General features: G+C 44.5%; 1 protein-coding gene and 1 pseudogene across 1 annotated transcript in view; one reads left to right on the forward strand and one right to left on the reverse strand.

The window, feature by feature from the left end:
* The window catches only part of LOC138958861 (uncharacterized), a 316,763-nt gene that overhangs the window by 232,589 nt on the left and 61,848 nt on the right, over positions 1-22,326 (forward strand). The gene's annotated exons all lie outside the window — the stretch shown is intronic.
* Positions 3,515-20,615, reverse strand: LOC138960157 (uncharacterized; annotated as a pseudogene).

The raw sequence follows: 22,326 nt of genomic DNA on the forward strand, positions 1-22,326 counted from the left end.
GATGAGTCTCTGTCTAAACATGGCACTGTGATGGTTTGTGTGGACTATAGGGATGGGTCTCTGTCTAAACATGGCACTGTTAATACTTTGTGTGGATTATAGGGATGAGTCTCTGTCTAAACAGGGCACTTTCATGGTTTGTGTGGATTATAGGGATGAGTCTCTGTCTAAACAGGGCACTGTGATGGTTTGTGTGGATTATAGGGATGGGTCTCTGTCTAAACAGGGCACTGTCATGGTTTGTGTGGACTATAGGGATAGGTTTCTGTCTAAACAGGGCACTGTTCATACTTTGTGTGGATTATAGGGATGAGTCTCTGTCTAAACAGGCCACTGTTCATACTTTGTGTGGATTATGGGGATGGGTCTCTGTCTAAACAGGGCACTGTGATGGTTTGTGTGGATTATAGGGATGAGTCTCTGTCTAAACAGGGCACTGTTAATACTTTGTGTGGATTATAGGGATGAGTCTCTGTCTAAACAGGGCACTGTGATGGTTTGTGTGGACTATAGGGATGGGTCTCTGTCTAAACAGGGCACTGTTAATACTTTGTGTGGATTATAGGGATGAGTCTCTGTCTAAACAGGGCACTGTTAATACTTTGTGTGGATTATAGGGATAAGTCTCTGTCTAAACAGGGCACTGTGATGGTTTGTGTGGACTATAGGGATGAGTCTCTGTCTAAACAGGGCACTGTGATGGTTTGTGTGGATTATAGGGATGAGTCTCTGTCTAAACAGGGCACTGTCATGGTTTGTGTGGATTATAGGGATGAGTCTCTGTCTAAACAGGGCACTGTCAAGGTTTGTGTGGACTATAGGGATGAGTCTCTGTCTAAACAGGGCACTGTGATGGTTTGTGTGGATTATAGGGATGAGTCTCTGTCTAAACAGGGCACTGTGATGGTTTGTGTGGACTATAGGAATGAGTCTCTGTCTAAACAGGGCACTGTGATGGTTTGTGTGGACTATAGGGATGAGTCTCTGTCTAAACAGGGCACTGTGATGGTTTGTGTGGACTATAGGGATGGGTCTCTGTCTAAACAGGGCACTGTCATGGATTGTGTGGACTATAGGGATGAGTCTCTGTCTAAACAGGGCAATGTCATGGTTTGTGTGGATTATAGGGATGAGTCTCTGTCTAAACAGTGAACTGTCATGGTTTGTGTGGACTATAGGGATGAGTCTCTGTCTGAACAGGGCACTGTCATAATAATAATAATAATAATATTAATGATTATTTATACGCGCACACCTTCCCAAAGGGAAGCTCGTGGCGTTTACAAAGGCGCTTCATGCATACACTCGCACATAACAATCTCACAACCTTACATTCCACACAATCAACCGTACAAAAATAATAATAATAATAAAACAAGTACAAAATAAAGGATAATAAAGCAAATATCTAACTGTACATTATTAAAAACTCTAAAAGAATATTATACATCGGTGCCAAACATTTTGTACAAGGTGAAGTAACTGCTTCTCACTGATCAGCAGAAAAGGCGGATCGGAAAAGGTGGGTCTTGAGGGAGCTTTTGAACTGGGTCGGGGTATCAGAATCACGGACAGAGAGAGGCAGGCTATTCCAGGTTACAGGGCCGATGTAGGAGAAGGCACGTTGTCCTTGAGTTTTCTTATTGCGTCGGGGAACTTTGAGCATTTTTGTGTCAGCAGATGAACGGAGGGATCTAGAAGGAGTGTAGACTGTGAGAATTTCTGTGAGTGCGTGTGGTGCAGTTTGGTTGAAGACGTTGTAACACATACTACTAAGTTTATAATCTATCCTCTGAGCGATGGGGAGCCAGTGCAGGGCACGAAGGAGTGGAGTGGTGTGAGTTCTCTTGGGACATCTAAAAACTAACCTAGCAGCACTATTTTGAACCTTTTGGAGCTTGTTGAGTAGAGTGTCAGGGATGCCGGCAAGAAGAGAATTTCCATAGTCTAGACGAGACAGAACAAGTGAAGTAACAAGAGTCTGAGTGGCCTGTTGTGAAAGATAGTGACGGATGGTGCTAATTTTCCTTAATTCATAGTAAGCTAACTGACAAAATTTGTTCACATGGACTCTCATGGACAGTTCATCGTCAAACATGACTCCTAGGTTCCTAACTGATTTGGAGAACGTTATTTGGCTATGACCAATAGTGAGTTTGAGGGCCTGGTCCGATGCGCCCCTGCCGCCAACCAGGAGAGCTTCGGTCTTCGAGTCATTAAGCTGGAGCTTGTTCTGGGTCATCCACTGTTTCACATCAGAGATGCAGCGTTCACTGGTGGAAAGAAGAGTTTGGATTTGACTGGGATGGGAAGAGTTGTAGAGCTGGGTATCGTCAGCAAATTCGCTGTGAGAGACAGAATGGTTATCAATTACGTGGGGAAGTGGTTGCGTGTACAGTAGAAACAGCAGAGGACCCAGAACCGAGCCCTGTGGAACTCCGTACTTGAGAGGTGTAGATTCGGAAACAAAACCTTGGATCAAAACAGTCTGCCTACGATCTGAAAGGTATGACTGCAGGAAGGAAAGCGCTACGTTGTCAATGCCAAAAACATGTCTAAGACGGGTGAGAAGAATTCCATGGTCTATTGTGTCAAACGCGGCACTCAAATCTAACAGTGTGAGAATGGAAACTTTGGAATCATCTGAAGCAACAGGAAGGTCGTTCAGAACGCGGAGCAGAGCTGTCTCGGTGGAATGGTGAGCACAGTACGCAGACTCACTGAAAACGGGCGAAAAGATCATACTTAGACACGTGCTCCAGCATCTGCTGCAAAGCTAACTTCTCTAACAATTTTGAAAGAAATGAAAGGTTGGAGCAGGCATGGGAATTGAAAAAAGTAAAAACGGCTGAAAATTTGTAAGTAATATCAAAGTCGACGGCGCGAAGCGCTTAGCCTTACTAGGGGGGTCCGGGGGCATGTCCCCCCGGACATTTTTTTTCTCCAAAGAACCCAAATTGTGCAATTTGGTGTCATCTGAGCTCCAAATTTGCCATACATTAAATTCAGTTTTCAGAACCATTTTTGCCTCTCCCATTTAATTTTTCGGCGGACACTTTTGCTTTTTCGGCGGAACAAAAAACATTTCGGCGGAAATTTGCCTTTCGGCGGACAATTCCCATGCCTGTTGGAGACTGGCCTATAATTGCTGGGCTTGTTTGGATCCAGGTCTTGCTTCTTCAAAAGCGGCTTAACTATGGCTTGTTTGAAAACACTAGGGACGGTGCCAGACTGGAAGCAATCATTGATCATCTGTGTCAGGACAGGGAGAATGTCATCAATGCACTCAAGTAAGAGGGGTGTGGGAACAGGGTCAAGGTCACAGGAGGTAGGGGTCATACTGCGAATGGTCTTAAGGATCACGCTAGCCTCATGGTTTGTGTGGATTATGGGGGTTTGTGTGGATTATGGGGATGAGTTTGTCTAAACGGAGCACTGTTGTGTAGGGGATGCAGTGGCCGTATGGCTTGTTGTGTAGGGGATGCAGTGGCAGTATGGCTTGTTGTGTAGGGGATGCAGTGGCCGTATGGCTTGTTGTGTAGGGGATGCAGTGGCCGTATGGCTTGTTGTGTAGGGGATGCAGTGGCCGTATGGCTTGTTGTGTAGGGGATGCAGTGGCAGTATGGCTTGTTGTGTAGGGGATGCAGTGGCCGTATGGCTTGTTGTGTAGGGGATGCAGTGGCAGTATGGCTTGTTGTGTCTCGTTGTTGACTGTCACCAGCACAGACCGGTGTCCTTCGTTCAGTTTATGGCAAGGTGTCCTTCGTTCAGTTTATGGCAAGGGATCAGCCGTGTGGACACCAGGCAGCGAGAGCTGTGCGTCCTGGTCTCTCTTGAAGAAGACCAACAGATTATGGCAAGGGATCAGCGAGTGTTGTGTATCCTGGTCTTTTTTGAAGAAGACGGACAGATTATGGCAAGGGATCAACGAGTGTTGTGTATCCTGGTCTTTCTTGAAGAAGAGGGACAGATTATGGTAAGGGATCAGCCGTGTGGACACGAGGCAGCGAGTGCTGTGTATCCTGGTCTCTCTTGAAAAAGACCGACAGCTTGTGGTGTTGGTCGTGGTCAGTGTAGGCAACAGCCAAAGCCGGCCACAGGCCCCTGGACACGTGTGACGCTATGATGGCCGCGGCCCGTGACTCGTCCAGTCCCCCCTCCCATGTCCAGCGCGGCCTGGTGGCGTTGGAAAAGATGGCGGCAAAGCGCGGCTCGCCCTGCAGCGTGTAGGCGTCCAGGAAGGACAGGGTGCAGCCCCTGGCGGCGTTGCTGAGGATGGCGCTGTCCAGCTCTGTGGCGTTGAGGCGGTAGTGGTGGGTGAAGTCGAGGGGCGTGCTGCGCATGCTGTGCACGAACACGAATGACAGTCGCTCCTCCTCGCCGGTCTCGTCAGGCAGCACACTCTGCACGAGGGGGTGGAAGCTCTTCTCTCGGTACATCTGCACCAGTCTGTCGTAGGGCTGGGGGAGGTGTCCCGTGCCGTACTTGAGCTGGGTGAGGGCGGGGTAGGCGTGGGGGCGGAAGATGGCGAGGAAGGAGTGGGTGTGGTGGTGGGACTTGCTGCGGTAGCTCTGCAGGAAGGTCAGGTTGTATCCCCGGCGTTCTATCCCCAGTTTGCGGGACAGCAGCTGCTTCTCGCTCAGCCCGTGCTCCAGCCTGAAGTCGTAGTACGGCTGCCTGGTGTGGGGGTGGCGACTGACGAGGAGGAAAGAAGTGTGGTGGGGGTGGCTATAGGGGAAGACCCACGTGACGTCATACCCTTCACGCTTCACGGCGCTGACGTAGGCGTCCAGGTGGTGTTCATCCACCCGGAACTTGACAAGGACGTCCTCCTTCTCCGTGACGTCAGTAAGATCCGATACCAGAACGTGACGTGTGCCGTTGTGACGCGTGGCTGACGTCAGCCGCTCGATGAAGTCGCGCATCTTGTGGCGCAGATGATGCAGGTGGGAGCCGTGCAGCAAAACCGCCCAGGTGTCGGGACCCTCGCCCCCCTCCCCTCTCCCCGCCAGCTGGTCGTGGTAGAGAATGACGTCATCGCCGTTGGGGTCAGCGTCTTGCCACACCTCGCCGCGCGCGTTGGTCGTGAAGCCGGCGCTGACCCAGGAGTCGTGGTGCCGGTCAAGCTGGGTGTCCGGTGGCTGTAACAGCGTGTCCAGGGACCCGTCGTCCAGCACCGTGTTGCCGTCAAACACGCAGCGCGCGAAGCGGACCATGTCCATGGCGGTGGAGGACCAGCCCAGCGCAGAGTCCATGCCCAGCGAGTCCAACAGCTCCACTAGAGGAACGTCCGAGTCACCGCCATCCTCCTCACTCCATGACCCAGCATGCTGGTTGCTCCCGTCACGCTGTTTGGTGTTCTCACGAAAAGTGTCCGCGTCACGATGTGTGTTGCCGTCATGCGGTTTGTTGACGTCACGCTGTTTGCTGACGTCACGTTGTGTGTCCCCGTCACGCTGTGTGTCCTGACTTGTCGTGATGACGGGCTGCAGTTCCGTGCTCCCGATGCTGGCGGTCTGCGTGTTTGCGGGCAGCCAGATTCGCGTGCGCCACATTCCGCACGGGACGAGCACGTGCTTCTTGACGTAATCCTCGTACATGACCTTGCTGGTCTCCTCCACCACCCGGCCCAGCACCACGTACCCCACGTTAGAAACCGACACCCGGCTACCCGGCGTAAAGTGCAGGGGCTGCGAGATGACGTAACGGATGAGGGAGAACCCGTCTACAGGGCTGGCCACGTCCATAGCCTGAGCGATACTGGGTACTTCAGGGTGGCCGCGACTCCGGTAAACATCGTTCAACACTGGGTCGTATAGCGGGCCCTGCAAGTAGAACACTGTTATAATTTTCCTGTCAGCAACACACAGTACAGTAAACATCGTTCAGCACTGGGTCGTACAGCGGGCCCTGCACGTAGAACACTGTTATAATGTTCCTGTCAGCAACACACAGTACAGTAAACATCGTTCAGCGCTGGGTCGTACAGCGGGCCCTGCAAGTAGAACACTGTTATAATGTTCCTGTCAGCAACACACAGTACAGTAAACATCGTTCAGCACTGGGTCGTACAGCGGGCCCTGCACGTAGAACACTGTTATAATGTTCCTGTCAGCAACACACAGTACAGTAAACATCGTTCAGCGCTGGGTCGTACAGCGGGCCCTGCACGTAGAACACTGTTATAATGTTCCTGTCAGCAACACACAGTACAGTAAACATCGTTCAGCGCTGGGTCGTACAGCGGGCCCTGCAAGTAGAACACTGTTATAATTTTCCTGTCAGCAACACACAGTACAGTAAACATCGTTCAGCGCTGGGTCGTACAGCGGGCCCTGCACGTAGAACACTGTTATAATGTTCCTGTCAGCAACACACAGTACAGTAAACATCGTTCAGCGCTGGGTCGTACAGCGGGCCCTGCAAGTAGAACACTGTTATAATGTTCCTGTCAGCAACACACAGTACAGTAAACATCGTTCAGCACTGGGTCGTACAGCGGGCCCTGCACGTAGAACACTGTTATAATGTTCCTGTCAGCAACACACAGTACAGTAAACATCGTTCAGCGCTGGGTCGTACAGCGGGCCCTGCACGTAGAACACTGTTATAATGTTCCTGTCAGCAACACACAGTACAGTAAACATCGTTCAGCGCTGGGTCGTACAGCGGGCCCTGCACGTAGAACACTGTTATAATTGTGAGCTTGGGAACGACAGTTACGGTACACATGCACTTTTGTGCATCCGTGTGAACTCGTGGTACCTCTATACTATCGGGGATCCATTAAGGTTTCCGAGACTGAGTTTCATTTCTATTGAATTGGTCTCGCGGAATAGCCGATTCTAAAATTTGCATAGGTAAAACGATTGTTTTTTTGGTACAAGCCTCTGGAGTAAATTTTGTGATTAATGTTTTTGTGAACAAGAAACAATTGACAGGTGGCTTTGTTCCATCTCCCTTTTTCCCTCCGCCGCGATGTAAAGTTGAATAGTTGAAGGTGACGTTAGGCACTAACTAAAGAAAGTGGGGCTGCCTGACACCCCTCGAGTTGAATGGGTTAATCTTGTGACACCGGCGCACAGGATGTGAACGCTAAAACTGTGCTTTTGCTTGGAATCTTTGAGGGAAGAAGACGTGTATTTGGTGCGGCGTGTTTTCAATGCCGTTGTGTGACATGTCTGTCACGGCCGGAAATCTTTCCGGGATGTGAGGATTCTTTTCCTGGTAGGTTAAAACAATTTTCTTTTTGTAAATGGGTAGGCGGTGAAAAGAATAGTATGCTGCTTGGGGGGAGGATTTATTTGAATGTTCAAGTAGATTGTTTTGTGAGTTGGAATGGTTGGGAAGATTTTTGTGTGTGAATGCTTTAGAAGACCGTCGTTTGAGAAAACGGTATTGTAGGCATGTTATTTGGTATGAATGATGTGTTTTGTTGTTCAACGAGTTCGTTTGTGGTAGTTGAAATTGTTGATTTGTTTACGTATGCTTACGGCGTGCATTCTGTGTTTGCAGGATGGCCGAGTGTGCGACGGGGTTTAGTTAGGTCTTTTCTTTTTTAGTGGGGCGTAGATTTGTTTTTATAGACTAGGTTTTGTTAGTGAAGAGTAGTTAGATTTAGTGGAGAGATTTTGGTCAGATTTTGTTAGAGTTTTTGTAGATTTGGTTTTTTTAAAAGAATTGTTTTTTTAGGTTGTTTTTTTTAGATTTCGTTTGTTTTAAATTAGAGTCTCATTGTGGTTTTTTTGGGATTAAAGTTGAGAGTGAGGATTTAGAATAGAGTGTAGTTTGGGGAAAGGATTTGGTGTGTTTTAAAGGGTATTTTTAGGGGAAGAATGTAGCTTTAGAATGAAGAGTGAGAATATTGTGTTTTTTTTTAAGTTGTTTAGTCCTATACAGTGAAAGTTGTATTTGAAGATAAACCCCCGTTATCCCACATTTTCCCCATTTCATCGTATGGAATAAAAGAACCTGGTTAATATAACTTGTGTCGTCTGCTTTAGTGTTTGAGTTCAGTACGAAAGAGGAAAGTAGATTGGCGCACGGTTACATAATGTTCCTGTCAGCAACACACAGTACAGTAAACATCGTTCAGCACTGGGTCGTACAGCGGGCCCTGCACGTAGAACACTGTTATAATGTTCCTGTCAGCAACACACAGTACAGTAAACATCGTTCAGCGCTGGGTCGTACAGCGGGCCCTGTAAGTAGAAAAATAACCCCTGGTAGTGCTGGTACCGGCTAAACACCGTAGGAAGAGAAGCTTAAGGTTGTATGACTGACGACTGTCTCACCTGAGAGCTGTCCCATCCCGCGCTGTGTCTTAGCAGATGACCCACAGTGACGTCATACAGGCGGGGGTCAACGCGCGACGGGTGGATGGGGTGGATCATGTGCAGGATACCCTGTCTGCCGAACACTCTGTCATCTAGTGAGTGACACCAGGCCCCGCTGTACTAACGTCATCACCGCCACTGACGTCAAGCTGTGAGACAAGCGCGTCACCGGCACACGTGACCACGCCTTCACCTCTGACCCTTTACGCGTTACGCCGTAACCCTTTGCCAGAACGAGGCGGCCGTCCTTGAGGGCGGTGACAGCGCCCCCTGTGTAGCCGTGGTCTGACAGGAAGCGTGTGAAAGCTCTGTCAAACTCCGGGGTGTCCGTGCCTGCAACACAGTTTCTGCTGTTAGACGACACATGGTCGTGTAAGTAAACAGTGGCTTGTATCAAGAACACTTATAGTCGTGTAAGTAAACAGTGGCTTGTATCAAGAACACTTATAGTCGTGTAAGTAAACAGTGGCTTGTATCAAGAACACTTATAGTCGTGTAAGTAAACAGTGGCTTGTATCAAGAACACTTATAGTCGTGTAAGTAAACAGTGGCTTGTATCAAGAACACTTAGTTGTGTAAGTAAACAGTGGCTTGTATCAAGAACACTTATAGTCGTGTAAGTAAACAGTGGCTTGTATCAAGAACACTTATAGTCGTGTAAGTAAACAGTGGCTTGTATCCAGAACACTTATAGTCGTGTAAGTAAACAGTGGCTTGTATCAAGAACACTTATAGTCGTGTAAGTAAACAGTGGCTTGTATCAAGAACACTTATAGTCGTGTAAGTAAACAGTGGCTTGTATCAAGAACACTTATAGTCGTGTAAGTAAACAGTGGCTTGTATCAAGAACACTTATAGTCGTGTAAGTAAACAGTGGCTTGTATCAAGAACACTTATAGTCGTGTAAGTAAACAGTGGCTTGTATCAAGAACACATAGTCGTGTAAGTAAACAGTGGCTTGTATCAAGAACACTTAGTCGTGTAAGTAAACAGTGGCTTGTATCAAGAACACATAGTCGTGTAAGTAAACAGTGGCTTGTATCAAGAACACTTAGTCGTGTAAGTAAACAGTGGCTTGTATCAAGAACACTTAGTCGTGTAAGTAAACAGTGGCTTGTATCAAGAACACTTATAGTCGTGTAAGTAAACAGTGGCTTGTATCAAGAACACTTAGTCGTGTAAGTAAACAGTGGCTTGTATCAAGAACACTTCGTCGTGTAAGTAAACAGTGGCTTGTATCAAGAACACTTAGTCGTGTAAGTAAACAGTGGCTTGTATCAAGAACACTTATAGTCCTGTAAGTAAACAGTGGCTTGTATCAAGAACACTTAGTCGTGTAAGTAAACAGTGGCTTGTATCAAGAACACTTATAGTCGTGTAAGTAAACAGTGGCTTGTATCAAGAACACTTAGTCGTGTAAGTAAACAGTGGCTTGTATCAAGAACACTTAGTCGTGTAAGTAAACAGTGGCTTGTATCAAGAACACTTATAGTCGTGTAAGTAAACAGTGGCTTGTATCAAGAACACTTATAGTCGTGTAAGTAAACAGTGGCTTGTATCAAGAACACTTATAGTCGTGTAAGTAAAAAGTGGCTTGTATCAAGAACACTTAGTCGTGTAAGTAAACAGTGGCTTGTATCAAGAACACTTAGTCGTGTAAGTAAACAGTGGCTTGTATCAAGAACACTTATAGTCGTGTAAGTAAACAGTGGCTTGTATCAAGAACACTTAGTCGTGTAAGTAAACAGTGGCTTGTATCAAGAACACTTCGTCGTGTAAGTAAACAGTGGCTTGTATCAAGAACACTTAGTCGTGTAAGTAAACAGTGGCTTGTATCAAGAACACTTATAGTCGTGTAAGTAAACAGTGGCTTGTATCAAGAACACTTAGTCGTGTAAGTAAACAGTGGCTTGTATCAAGAACACTTATAGTCGTGTAAGTAAACAGTGGCTTGTATCAAGAACACTTAGTCGTGTAAGTAAACAGTGGCTTGTATCAAGAACACTTAGTCGTGTAAGTAAACAGTGGCTTGTATCAAGAACACTTATAGTCGTGTAAGTAAACAGTGGCTTGTATCAAGAACACTTATAGTCGTGTAAGTAAACAGTGGCTTGTATCAAGAACACTTATAGTCGTGTAAGTAAACAGTGGCTTGTATCAAGAACACTTATAGTCGTGTAAGTAAACAGTGGCTTGTATCAAGAACACTTATAGTCGTGTAAGTAAACAGTGGCTTGTATCAAGAACACTTATAGTCGTGTAAGTAAACAGTGGCTTGTATCAAGAACACTTAGTCGTGTAAGTAAACAGTGGCTTGTATCAAGAACACTTAGTCGTGTAAGTAAACAGTGGCTTGTATCAAGAACACATTGTCGGGTAAGTAAACAGTGGCTTGTATAAGTCATTACTCAAGTAATCAAGAATTGTGCATGTGTTAGATGTGAACGGTAGTATGGTAAACAGGGTGTCAGCCGGTAGGGTCACTGTCGCTCACACCTTTTTTGTCAGGTCTCATCAAAGACCACTTCCGTATTGAGGTCCAACGAATGACGTCTCACAATTAACGTGCGTGGTCGTCCTTGGCGGTCAAGAAAGCCGCCGCGATAATTGCGCAGACGACACTTCTAGACCGCCAATATTTCTTGTGCGCATCACGTGCCCCACATAAATCGGCCGGAAACGAAGCAATTGGGCAACCAGGTAAAGGAGCCCTTTTATTCATCGCTTTTCTCTGCGGGACGAAGCGGCTATATCGTGTTCCCGTCTACCCGCAGTTGTTTAGCTCTTTGCTGGCTGTACATTTGGTGTCTGTCCCTGTGCTTACTGTACTTTTCCATACCGTGCTAGTGCTTACTGTACTTTTCATTTGGTGTCTGTACCTTTGCTGGCTGCGCCCTGAGACTGCAGCGCTATAGAAGATCGTTTTATTAGGGTGTGTGTGTAGAGCGGCGATTCGAAGAAAGTTACTGGACCGATTTTCATGAAATTTCACATGAGAGTTCCTGGGTATGATATCCCCAGACTTTTTTTCTTTTTTTCGATAAATGTCTTTGATGACGTCATATCCGGCTTTTTGTGAAAGTTGAGGCAGCACTGTCACGCTCTCATTTTTCAATCAAATTGATTGAAATTTTGGTCAAGCAATCTTCGACGAAGTCCGGACTATGGGATTGCATTTCAGCTCGGCAGCAAACAAATTAGTTAATTAGTTTGCTCATTAAAGTTGACATTAAAATCGAATTTTCACTAACAGATTTAAAAATGATTGCATCGTATTCCTCAATTTCTCATGAATTCAAATATCTATATATATATATACGACTTGTGTCTGTGTGTGTGTCTGTGTGTGTGTCTGTGTGTGAGTTCGCGATGCACGGCCAAAGTTCTCGATGGATCTGCTTCAAATTTGGTGGGCATATTCAGGTAGACCCGGGACAGGACACAACCTGGTCGATATTTCAACACGTGCTCTCAGCGCGCAGCGCTGAACCGATTTTGTGCGCGCTGAACCGATTTTGGTTCCACCTCAGCTACCCGGGCCCCCATACCGACACACCAAAGCCAAAGTTCTCGGTGGATCTTTTTCAAATTTGGACACCGTATTCAGCTACACCCCGGACACAATATCATCGATGAGATATTTCAACACGTGCTCTCAGCGCGCAGCGCTGAACCGATTTTGGTTTTTGTGTTCATTTCACCATTATAAGTAACTCTTCCTTATCTTCTCATCTTCTCCGGGTTTTCAGCGTTTACCTCCCTTCCTTCGTATGGTGCACTATAGTATGAGTGGGGCATCTTCGGATATTCCCGGCGTTCTGTTACTATTTTTAGAAGGTCACCGCAGTGTCCAGAACGTAAATTGGACCCGTAAATTATCCTCACTGTAAAAGTGCAAAGGTCGAATCAATTTATAGCCACGCGAAAAATACACTGTCATCTATCTCTCTATAGATACGGCTTCTCTGTGTTTGTGTGTGTGTGTGTGTGTGTGTCTCTCTCTCTATGTGAGCAACACCTGGGGATTGTTCAGTTCTGTTTGTGATGTGGTCTGGCGGCTTTTGTGTATTTGTATGTACTGGCCATAACAGTTCAAAAGGGTTACAGATAAGCTCAAAATTGCTCAATCCTGTTTGAGTGGAGTTCGCCTCCAAAGGTGATTAACACGGTTACATTCGTCGACGAGGATGGGACTCGATATGGTCAGGAATGGCATTATGGCCACTGAATCATTTTCGTGCTGTTCCCATTCCACGAATCTAGGAGGGACCTAAGCTTGGCGGGTCCATTGTTTGGACCCGGCGAAGCCGGCGTACGGCTCTAAGTACTTCTTCCCGGCGAAGCCGGCTACCCGGCGAAGCGGGTATTCATTCTAGTATATATATATACAGCATGACTTCCCTTCTTTGTCTCTGTTAATCTAGGGAGAAAATATCCAGCGATATTTCTCCGTATGCCTAAAGTTCGGCCATGACCTAGGCAAAATAACTTGCGCAGCCGCAGAAACAAGAAAATGGAAATCTTATGAAGCCGTCATCAACACGAACACAATGATTGCAGAAGCAAACTCTGTACCTACACGACCGAGACACAAGACTGATTATTTCACAGCTGCAAAGGGTAAGCTTACTCACGTCAGGTCTTCACTGACAAGCTAGGAACAGACGGAAAATTCCGAACAAAAGTAAATGACGTCAAAGTCTCTTTCGCTTTGCGTGTAACTTTGTCATGACGTCTTTTTGTGACGACAGTATACGCGACAATTTGTTCGCTTCCGGTGTCATTTTAGACTGAAAAGCAACTCAAAAGAAGGAGCTAAGCCTGTGTCTTGAAACAGCTGAAACACTGTTTTGGATTGCCGTTTCAATGTTAACCAAAAAGTTAAAGAAAAAAAAACAAGGTTCAGTTGCGAACTGACAGCGGATTGAGCATTTATTCCTGTTGATGAAGGTACGATTGAAGCTTTATTCTCTCCGTCAACCAACAAGACTAGATTTGTAGCAGACGAAAAACAAAGTGTGCGTTTTTCCTGTCTTGTGAAGGCGATTATGTCGTTATAAGTTATCTGTACGTTGTGAAGACATTTCAAAACAAAATTTAGCTTTGATGCTTCACAGGATAATAAGCTTATACGTTTTCATCCATGGAATTGTTTTTTTCGTCTCGGCAGGGTGAATGAATTCATGATGTCTTTTCCGGAACTGGACAAAACTGGCCTTGCCAAGACTGAGACTTCTGGGCTTGGGTTGATTGCCCATGGTGAATTTCCAATGATTTGTTTCCACATCCCATGACAAATTCTCTTTACTTTGGTCATGCCATATATACGTTACATGCCATATATACGTTACAGCTCCGTCCATCCATGGTATCGCGTGATATTTTGTCTCGACGGGGTGAAAGAATATAATGACGTCACTCTCGGCAGAGCCTCGAGTGACGTCATCATATTCATTGACCCAGTCTCTACGTACTGCGTTCGCTGCGAGGAGACGACGTGACCTGTCTCGGTCTTTTGGTGTGGTTCCAGGTTAGTCGAGACTATCTTGATATAGTCTCGGCGATGACTGATTTTTGGTGTTTATCTGTTACTTTGATGCCGACAGCTTGACTAAATGTTTTTATATCGCTTCACGCGACTTGTTATTATTACTATGACTGACATTTTCTGTACCGTGCTTACCGTACCTTTCATTTGGTGTTTGCGTCTAAAGCGCTCTGAGACTGCTATCTGGTGGTGAACAGCGCTATAGAAGATGTTTCATTATTATTACTATGACTCAGGGCCGGACCAAATGAGTTGTAAGGGGGGGGGGGGGGGGGGGGTTCCTCCTTTTTGGGGGGGCAAATCAGCGAGAGAAAAAAACAAAACAAAAAAACCCCACTCAAAGCAGGGTACATAGAGAATACTACATGGCTTGCTGTGTACAGGGTGACACGAAAAAAACAGATCCCACCAAAAGTTTAATATTTTCTGAAATAATCAGCCGATTCTTTTATTTTTTCAGGTGAGCCAAGCTGAAATGATGTTCTAACAGCCCACCAAGTTTGAGCTTCAAGATGTCATGGACAACGGAGCATAAGACATTTATAGTCGAGGCCTATTTTCGGTCGAATTCTATCCACGCTGCTCAACTGGAATTCAAAAGACAGTTTGGACGTAGAGACTTTCCTGTTAAATCAGTTATCTATGGATGGAGGGATAAGTTCAGAGACCATGGGACTGTCAATAACCTCAATAGTAAAAACCCTAACAGGGGATCCCACTCTGGTCGACCTAAATCAGCAAGGACACCGAGGAATATTGATTCAGTCAGAGAGTCTGTTGTGCGCAGCCCGAGCAAATCTGTTCGCCGGCGAAAATAGGCCTCGACTATAAATGTCTTATGCTCCGTTGTCCATGACATCTTGAAGCTCAAACTTGGTGGGCTGTTAGAACATCATTTCAGCTTGGCTCACCTGAAAAAATAAAAGAATCGGCTGATTATTTCAGAAAATATTAAACTTTTGGTGGGATCTGTTTTTTTCGTGTCACCCTGTATTTGAAAAAGCAACGAGTGTAAATCTGGTACGGAACAGCAAGCCATGTAGTATTCTGTTTATCCTACATACTGTACTTACGTGTATTTTACTGAAAATGTCCTGCATTCGAGGCAGCTAAATTGAAGACGCTTGTTTTAGAACCTCGATCTCTTCTAAAGCCTCGTGAAATCTATTACGTCAAAGCAAAGAAACGTCACTCTGAAAGTGTGGCGTGACGTGTTAGTTCTAAAGAGTTCTAAAGATTCATCTAGATCTGTCTGTCTGCATGTGTAGCCTACTTACAGGGACACGACTGCCAATTAGTCTCGGCCCGCTCAAAATAACAATGACCGAGACTTTCAGTAATTCCTTCGCGTGACGTCTAACCCTCTTACGCCATAATGTGACGTCTTCAAATGTAATAGTTTCTATCACACACACACACACACACGCACACACAGACAGAGTTTACCATCGCATAGGCTACACTTACGTGAGCCAAAAATGTGATAATGTTGCGAAAGGGTAATGATACTTTATACTGTATTGGTAAAATGTGATAATGTTGCGAACCGTTGGAATGCCTATGTATGCTAGTCAAACAACAGCCCATTTTACTGCAACAGTTGTTTTTTGACTCACATGCGAAGCAAAAGTGAGTCTATGTACTCACCCGAGTCGTCCGTCCGTCCCGGCGTCCGTCCGGAAAACGTTAACGTTGGATATTTCTTGGACACTATTAAGTCTATCAACACCTGATGTGGCCTGATGGTGTATGGTTACAAGATCTCAAAAAACATGTGCGGCAACTTGACCTCACTTCAAGTTCAAGGTCACAGGGGCCGTAATTGTTGTCTTAAAAACGACAATTTTTCACATTTTCGCATTTTTTTCTGAAGTTATCGAGAATGGCAACCTTAGCTATGTATGCTATACAGGGCAATGTAAGCCCTATCTTTGGACACCAGTTTGGTTGACCAAGGTCAAGGTCGCAAGGGTCCTTTAAAGTTGGATTGTATACATATTTTGAAGTGACCTTGACCCTGAACTATGGAAGATAACTGTTTCAAACTTAAAAATTATGTGGGGCACATGTTATGCTTTCATCATGAGACACATTTGGTCACATATGATCAAGGTCAAGGTCACTTTGACCATTATGAAATGTGACCAAAATAAGGTAGTGAACCACTAAAAGTGACCATATCTCATGGTAGAAAGAGCCAATAAGCACCATTGTACTTCCTATGTCTTGAATTAACAGCTTTGTGTTGCATGACCTTGGATCTTAACCCTGAAGGTCAAGGTCATGTAAAGGTCAAGGTCAAGCATGTGAGTCGTATGGGCTTTGCCCTTCTTGTTTAAAGTTGTTTGCAGGAACAGTTGTTTTTATATTTAGTCAAGTTTTGACTAAATATTTTAACATCGAGGGGGAATCGAAACGAGGGTCGTGGTGTATGTGTGTGCGTGCGTGTGTGCGTGCGTGCGTGCGTGTAGAGCGATTCAGACCAAACTACTGGACCGATCTTTATGAAATTTGACATGAGAGTTCCTGGGTATGATATCCCCGAACCTTTTTTTCATTTTTTTGATAAATGTCTTTGATGACGTCATATCCGGCTTTTCGTGAAAGTTGAGGCGGCACTGTCACGCCCTCATTTTTCAACCAAATTGGTTGAAATTTTGGTCAAGTAATCTTCGACGAAGCCCGGACTTCGGTATTGCATTTCAGCTTGGTGGCTTAAAAATTAATTAATGACTTTGGTCATTAAAAATCTGAAAATTGTAAAAAAAAATTTTTTTTTATAAAACGATCCAAATTTACGTTTATCTTATTTTCCATCATTTGCTGATTCCAAAAACATATAAATATGTTATATTCGGATTAAAATCAAGCTCTGAAAATTAAATATATAAAAATTATTATCAAAATTAAATTTTCGAAATCAATTTAAAAACACTTTCATCTTATTCCTTGTCGGTTCCTGATTCCAAAAACATGTAGATATGATATGTTTGGATTAAAAACACGCTCAGAAAGTTAAAACAAAGAGAGGTACAGAAAAGCGTGCTATCCTTCTTAGCGCAACTACTACCCCGCTCTTCTTGTCAATTTCACTGCCTTTGCCATGAGCGGTGGACTGACGATGCTACGAGTATACGGTCTTGCTGAAAAATGGCATTGCGTTCAGTTTCATTCTGTGAGTTCGACAGCTACTTGACTAAATATTGTATTTTCGCCTTACGCGACTTGTTTAAAGTTGTTTGCAGGAACAGGTAGTTTTTTTTTCAAGAGCAAAAATATGAAAATGCAGCGGAAAAACCGAATGCAGGCATCATGCTACACAAAAAAGACAAATTAATGCCATGAACACTGACACGAGGACATTGTCAAGTAACGTGCTTTGTAGCCATCATGCTACACACAAAAAAACAAGGTAATGCCATGAACACTGACACGAGGACATTGTCAAGTAACGTGCTTTGTAGCCATCATGCTACACACAAAAAGACAAGGCAATGCAATGAACAGTGACACGAGGATATTGTTAAGTAACTTGCTTTGTAGCCATCATGCTACACACAAAAAGACAAATTAATGCCATGAACACTGACACGAGGATATTGTCAAGTAACTTGCTTTGTTGTCATCATGCTTCACACAAAAAGACGAGGCAATGCATTGAGCAATGACACGAGGACATTGTCAAGTAACTTGCTTTGTAGTCATCATGCTACACACAAAAAGACAAGGTAATGCCATGAACACTGACACGAGGACATCGTCAAGTAACTTGCTTTGTAGTCATCATGCTACACACAAAAAGACAAGGCAATGCAATGAGCACTGACGCACGCACATCGTCAAGTAACTTGCTTTGTAGCCATCATGCTACACACAAAAAGACAAGACAATGCAATGAGCACTGACGCACGCACATCGTCAAGTAAATTGCATGCGTTGCAGGTGCGATTTTGGTCCCCGGGGACAAAGAGAGATGACGGCACCAGAGTCGGCTTTCATCATCAGAGCGGCGACAAAAAGCAAAATGAAAACCTTGGCGGCGGACAGAAATAGATTGGACGGTCGCTGCGTGCCTTTACCACTGCCTGTCACAACAGTGGGTTACAGGATCATGGGGAAGAGCAGTGCCTGCTGGCCGCCCACACACTCTCTCTGTCGGCTCGCGCTCCTTGTCAGTGCGATTTATTTGCACGTGCACTAAATGTAGGTCGCGGTCGTGAGACAGAAGTGGTCCTCACTCGGCGGTAGACCCCTGGCACAACGAGGAGGCGTTTGACATAAAAAAAAAAAAATTCTGTTTTTCGCAGTTTTCTGTTTTATTTATTTTTCTTCTCCAAGAAAGAAGACTGCAAACATTTCATGCCTGAATCGTGAATCATGGTCCTGGAATGGCTGCAATGAGTTTTCTTCCTGTTGTTTTAGTTTGTTTGTTTGTTTGCTTGTTTGCTTAACGCCCAGCCGACCACGAAGGGCCATATCAGGGCGATGCTGCTTTGATATATAACGTGCGCCACACACAAGACAGAAGTCGCAGCACAGGCTTCATGTCTCACCCAGTCACATTATTCTGACACCGGACCAACCAGTCCTAGCACTAACCCCATAATGCCAGACGCCAGGCGGAGCAGCCACTAGATTGCCAATTTTAAAGTCTTATGTATGACCCGGCCAGGGTTCGAACCCACGACCTCCCGATCACGGGGCGGACGCCTTACCACTAGGCCAACCGTGCCGGTTTGTTTTAGTTGAAGTTGTTGTTGTTGTTTTAGTTGTTGTTGTTTTAGTTTTGTCGCGTGCATGAACCTCTTTGGGGTTACGGTCTTCGACATTATGTTCCTTCCCACCTATTCCTGGCATGTCAAGATCTATAATATTTTACAATTATAGTTCTTGTCTAGGGGTTAATAAGGAATACTTCATAGTTCACCAGCTAAACATATTTCTCTTTTAATTCAAGCTATGATTCAACAATAAATTAGCACGGGATATAACTCTGGCGGTTTCTGTTTTTGTCTAAACCTTCTTCTTTTATAACCTGAGCAGTTAGCCCTTTTGAAGGTGTTTAATTGAAACAAACTGACTTGAAACTTGTTTCTCATTTGGTTCAAGCTATGGTTCAACAATTATTTGAGAATATACCACCTGCAATGATAAAATCATAAGCTACAAGTAAAAATGTGTAGTACAAGGGAGGTGACTGTTATTTTCTGTGTTTGCTTTGTTTGCATGGCGATTTTCCTTTAATGCAGTAAACATTTGTTTTTAACAAAGACAAAAGTAGGTAATGAAATCAAATACCTTCAAGTTTACAAGATCTTTTAATTATGTGCATCTCCAATTTTAAGTTTTTGTTTAAGCCGCTTCTAAAACCCTTCTTGTTTACCACTTGTTTGTGTAGACCCCCTAGCAAGAGTGATGCAACCAAACACCTTCAAGTATAGAGGTTTTTGATTTTGTGCATTCATCCCCCCCCCCCCCCCCCCCCCCCCAAAAAAAAAGTGTGTGCAGTTTTCAGTTTTAAAGCCAGGAGAGGCTCAAATAGCAACTCTTGAATTGCTAAAAATTCACTTTCAGCTGGTTAGTTACCAAAAAAACTTCAAGTTTACAAGATTTTTTACTTTTGTGCATCTCCAATTTTAAGATTTTGTTTAAGCTTATAGGAGCTGCTAAAAACCCTTCTTGAAATGTGTTTACCACTTGTCTTTGTAGACCCCCTAGCAAGAGTGATACAAACAAAAACCTCTTCAAGTATAGAGGTTTTTGATTTTGTGCATTTGTTGTTGTTTGTTTGCTGTTATCAGTTTTAAAGCCAGCAGAGGCTCAAATAGCCCCCTCATGAAATGCTAAAATTAATTTTCAGCGGGTCAGTTACAAAAACCTTCAAGTTTACAAGATGTATATATGCATCTCCAAAAAGCTTGTTTTGTTCTAAAATTTACAAGTCAGGAGAGGCCACCTAAACGGCTGCCCCCCTAGACCCCCCAGCAAGGGCGCTGCCCATGCACCCAGCCGGAGCCTTAGCGGCCCCTGGACCCCGGTGTCACGATTTCATCTTTCGCCTGTGTACATATTTCCCCCTCGACATATACTCAAGACTGAAATGTTGTTTCCTGGTAAAATTAAGAAGTGAAATTATTTATGGACGAAAAGCATGTCAGTTTCTTGCATGTGAAGAAAATTGGTGGTAAAATTTAATAGATTTCACCCCCAAAATCGAATTCTTCGAAAACGTGTACTGAGTGGTTACGTCCCTTGAGTAAGAAGGAAAACATTTTAGGATGAATCAAATTTCTAAGTTAAATAAAACAAATTGGTTGGACAAATTTGGCCCCATGAATGTAAGGTACACAAGGTCGCTCATCAGTACTATCGAAAGGTGTTTTTTTGTTCAGTGTAGAGTTTATACTAGATCAACGAGGCCGAGAAGCGAAATATCAACACGGCGAAAAATGAAAACGTCCCACCGGCCTTCCAAAATGTTCAGTCCTGGCAACATTTTGGGCTCCCACGCATTTACTGTAACCGTAACCTAACCCAGAGACTGTGCTCCTCTGACCCTAACTAACCTCAAGGCCCTCTGCTGGCTAAGAGTAAGAGAAAAGGTTTCACGGTAAATAGGAGGGGGTCCTTTGTAGTCTGCTTGTGTGAGGCGAGGAATGTTGATGACTCGCATAATGAGAATCACCTTTGTAGTCTGCTTGTGTGAGGCGAGGAATGTTGATGACTCGCATAATGAGAATCACCTTCCTGACCTCGTGACCCTCCTGACCTCCTGACCCTCCGCTCGGGTTGCACGGCGCTCGTTTCCCACAACGCGTGGGGCCACGATAGCTCAATCTCTATTGACATCTCAATTTTAATTAGAATTTGTAAACAGCATTAATGAACAAACTGATTGATTACTTTTTAATTTCCGAGTTGAAACGCTATCCAAAAGTCTGGACCTAGTCAAACATTGCTTGACCAAAGTTTCAATAAATTTCATTGACAAATTAGGTCACCTTAGTGCGCTCTCAACTCTTGAGAAAAAACGGATATGACGTCATCATCAAAATATTTCGATATTAGGGGACACCCGTTTGGGGATAATGCCTGGCAGAGGTCACATGTTACATGTCATAAACCCATCTTTGGTAGTTTCTATGGAATTGCTCTACACAACTGGGTGGCCGAGTGGTAACGCACTTGCGCTCGGAAGCGAGAGGTTGCGAGTTCGACCCTGGGTCAGGGCGTTAGCACTGAATTTTCTCCCCCCCCCCCCCCTTTCCTAACCTAGGTGGTGGGTTCAAGTGCTAGTCTTTCGGATGAGACGAAAAACCGAGGTCCCTTCGTGTACACTACATTGGGGTGTGCACGTTAAAGATCCCACGATTGACAAAAGGGTCTTTCCTGGCAAAATTGTATAGGCATAGATAAAAAAAATGTCCACCAAAATACCCGTGTGACTTGGAATAATAGGCCGTGAAAAGTAGGATATGCGCCGAAATGGCTGCGATCTGCTGGTCGATGTGAATGCGTGATGTATTGTGTAAAAAATTCCATCTCACACGGCATGAGTCCGAGTCTGGAGATATAAGACTTCATATATATATACACAAACACATGCGAACATAGTACCTAATTTGCATAAACCGACTTTTCTCAATTTCGAGCATCTGTTCAGAGTAAGTATATGTTTGGGTTCAGTGAATGATTAAGAATTCAATGCGAACATTTTTGAATCTCTATTTGACATTTTGATTTTAATTAGAATGTTGAGAATTTGATTAGTGGTTAAGCTTTCAATCGTCGAAGATTGCATTACCAAAATTTCAATAAATGTTATCGAATAATGAGGGCGTGACAGTGTCGCTTCAATTTTCACTAAAAGCCGGATATGACGCCATTTAAGGCACACTATCGTATAAACCAAGTCATGGCCAATGTAGGCAATTTAGACATGACGGACAGTAAGCCCCTTAATTTTTCCATCTAAGGCATTTATCGAAAAAAGGAATATGATCTGGGGATATATCTGGAAGAATTCGAACGTAAAGTTTCATGAAGATATGTCCTGTAGTGTTCTGTGAATTGTTCTTCATACACACACACACACACACACACACACACTCACACACACACACACCTCACCACCTTCGTAGTCAAAATACGACTAAATGTAAAACGTTTAAAAAACGGTTTTCTGTCTGTCTGTCGGTCTGTCTGTCTGTCTGTCCCTCTCTCTCTCTCTCTCTCTCTCTCTCTCTCTCTCTCTCTCTCTCTCTCTCTCTCTGTCTCTCTCTCTCTCTCTGGTTTAAACAAAACTTTATTCAATTTTAATCATGACAAGAACAATGCATGGATGATTACATACTCAAGCATATAATGCTTATTTTAAGCAATCATAGTAATGACAAAACAAAGGTTAGCATGATGGCGGAATAAGTACATTAGCTCCTTTCA

The sequence above is a fragment of the Littorina saxatilis genome, linkage group LG1, assembly GCF_037325665.1.
Source record: "Littorina saxatilis isolate snail1 linkage group LG1, US_GU_Lsax_2.0, whole genome shotgun sequence".
In the NCBI taxonomy this organism is placed as follows: Eukaryota; Metazoa; Mollusca; class Gastropoda; order Littorinimorpha; family Littorinidae; genus Littorina; species Littorina saxatilis.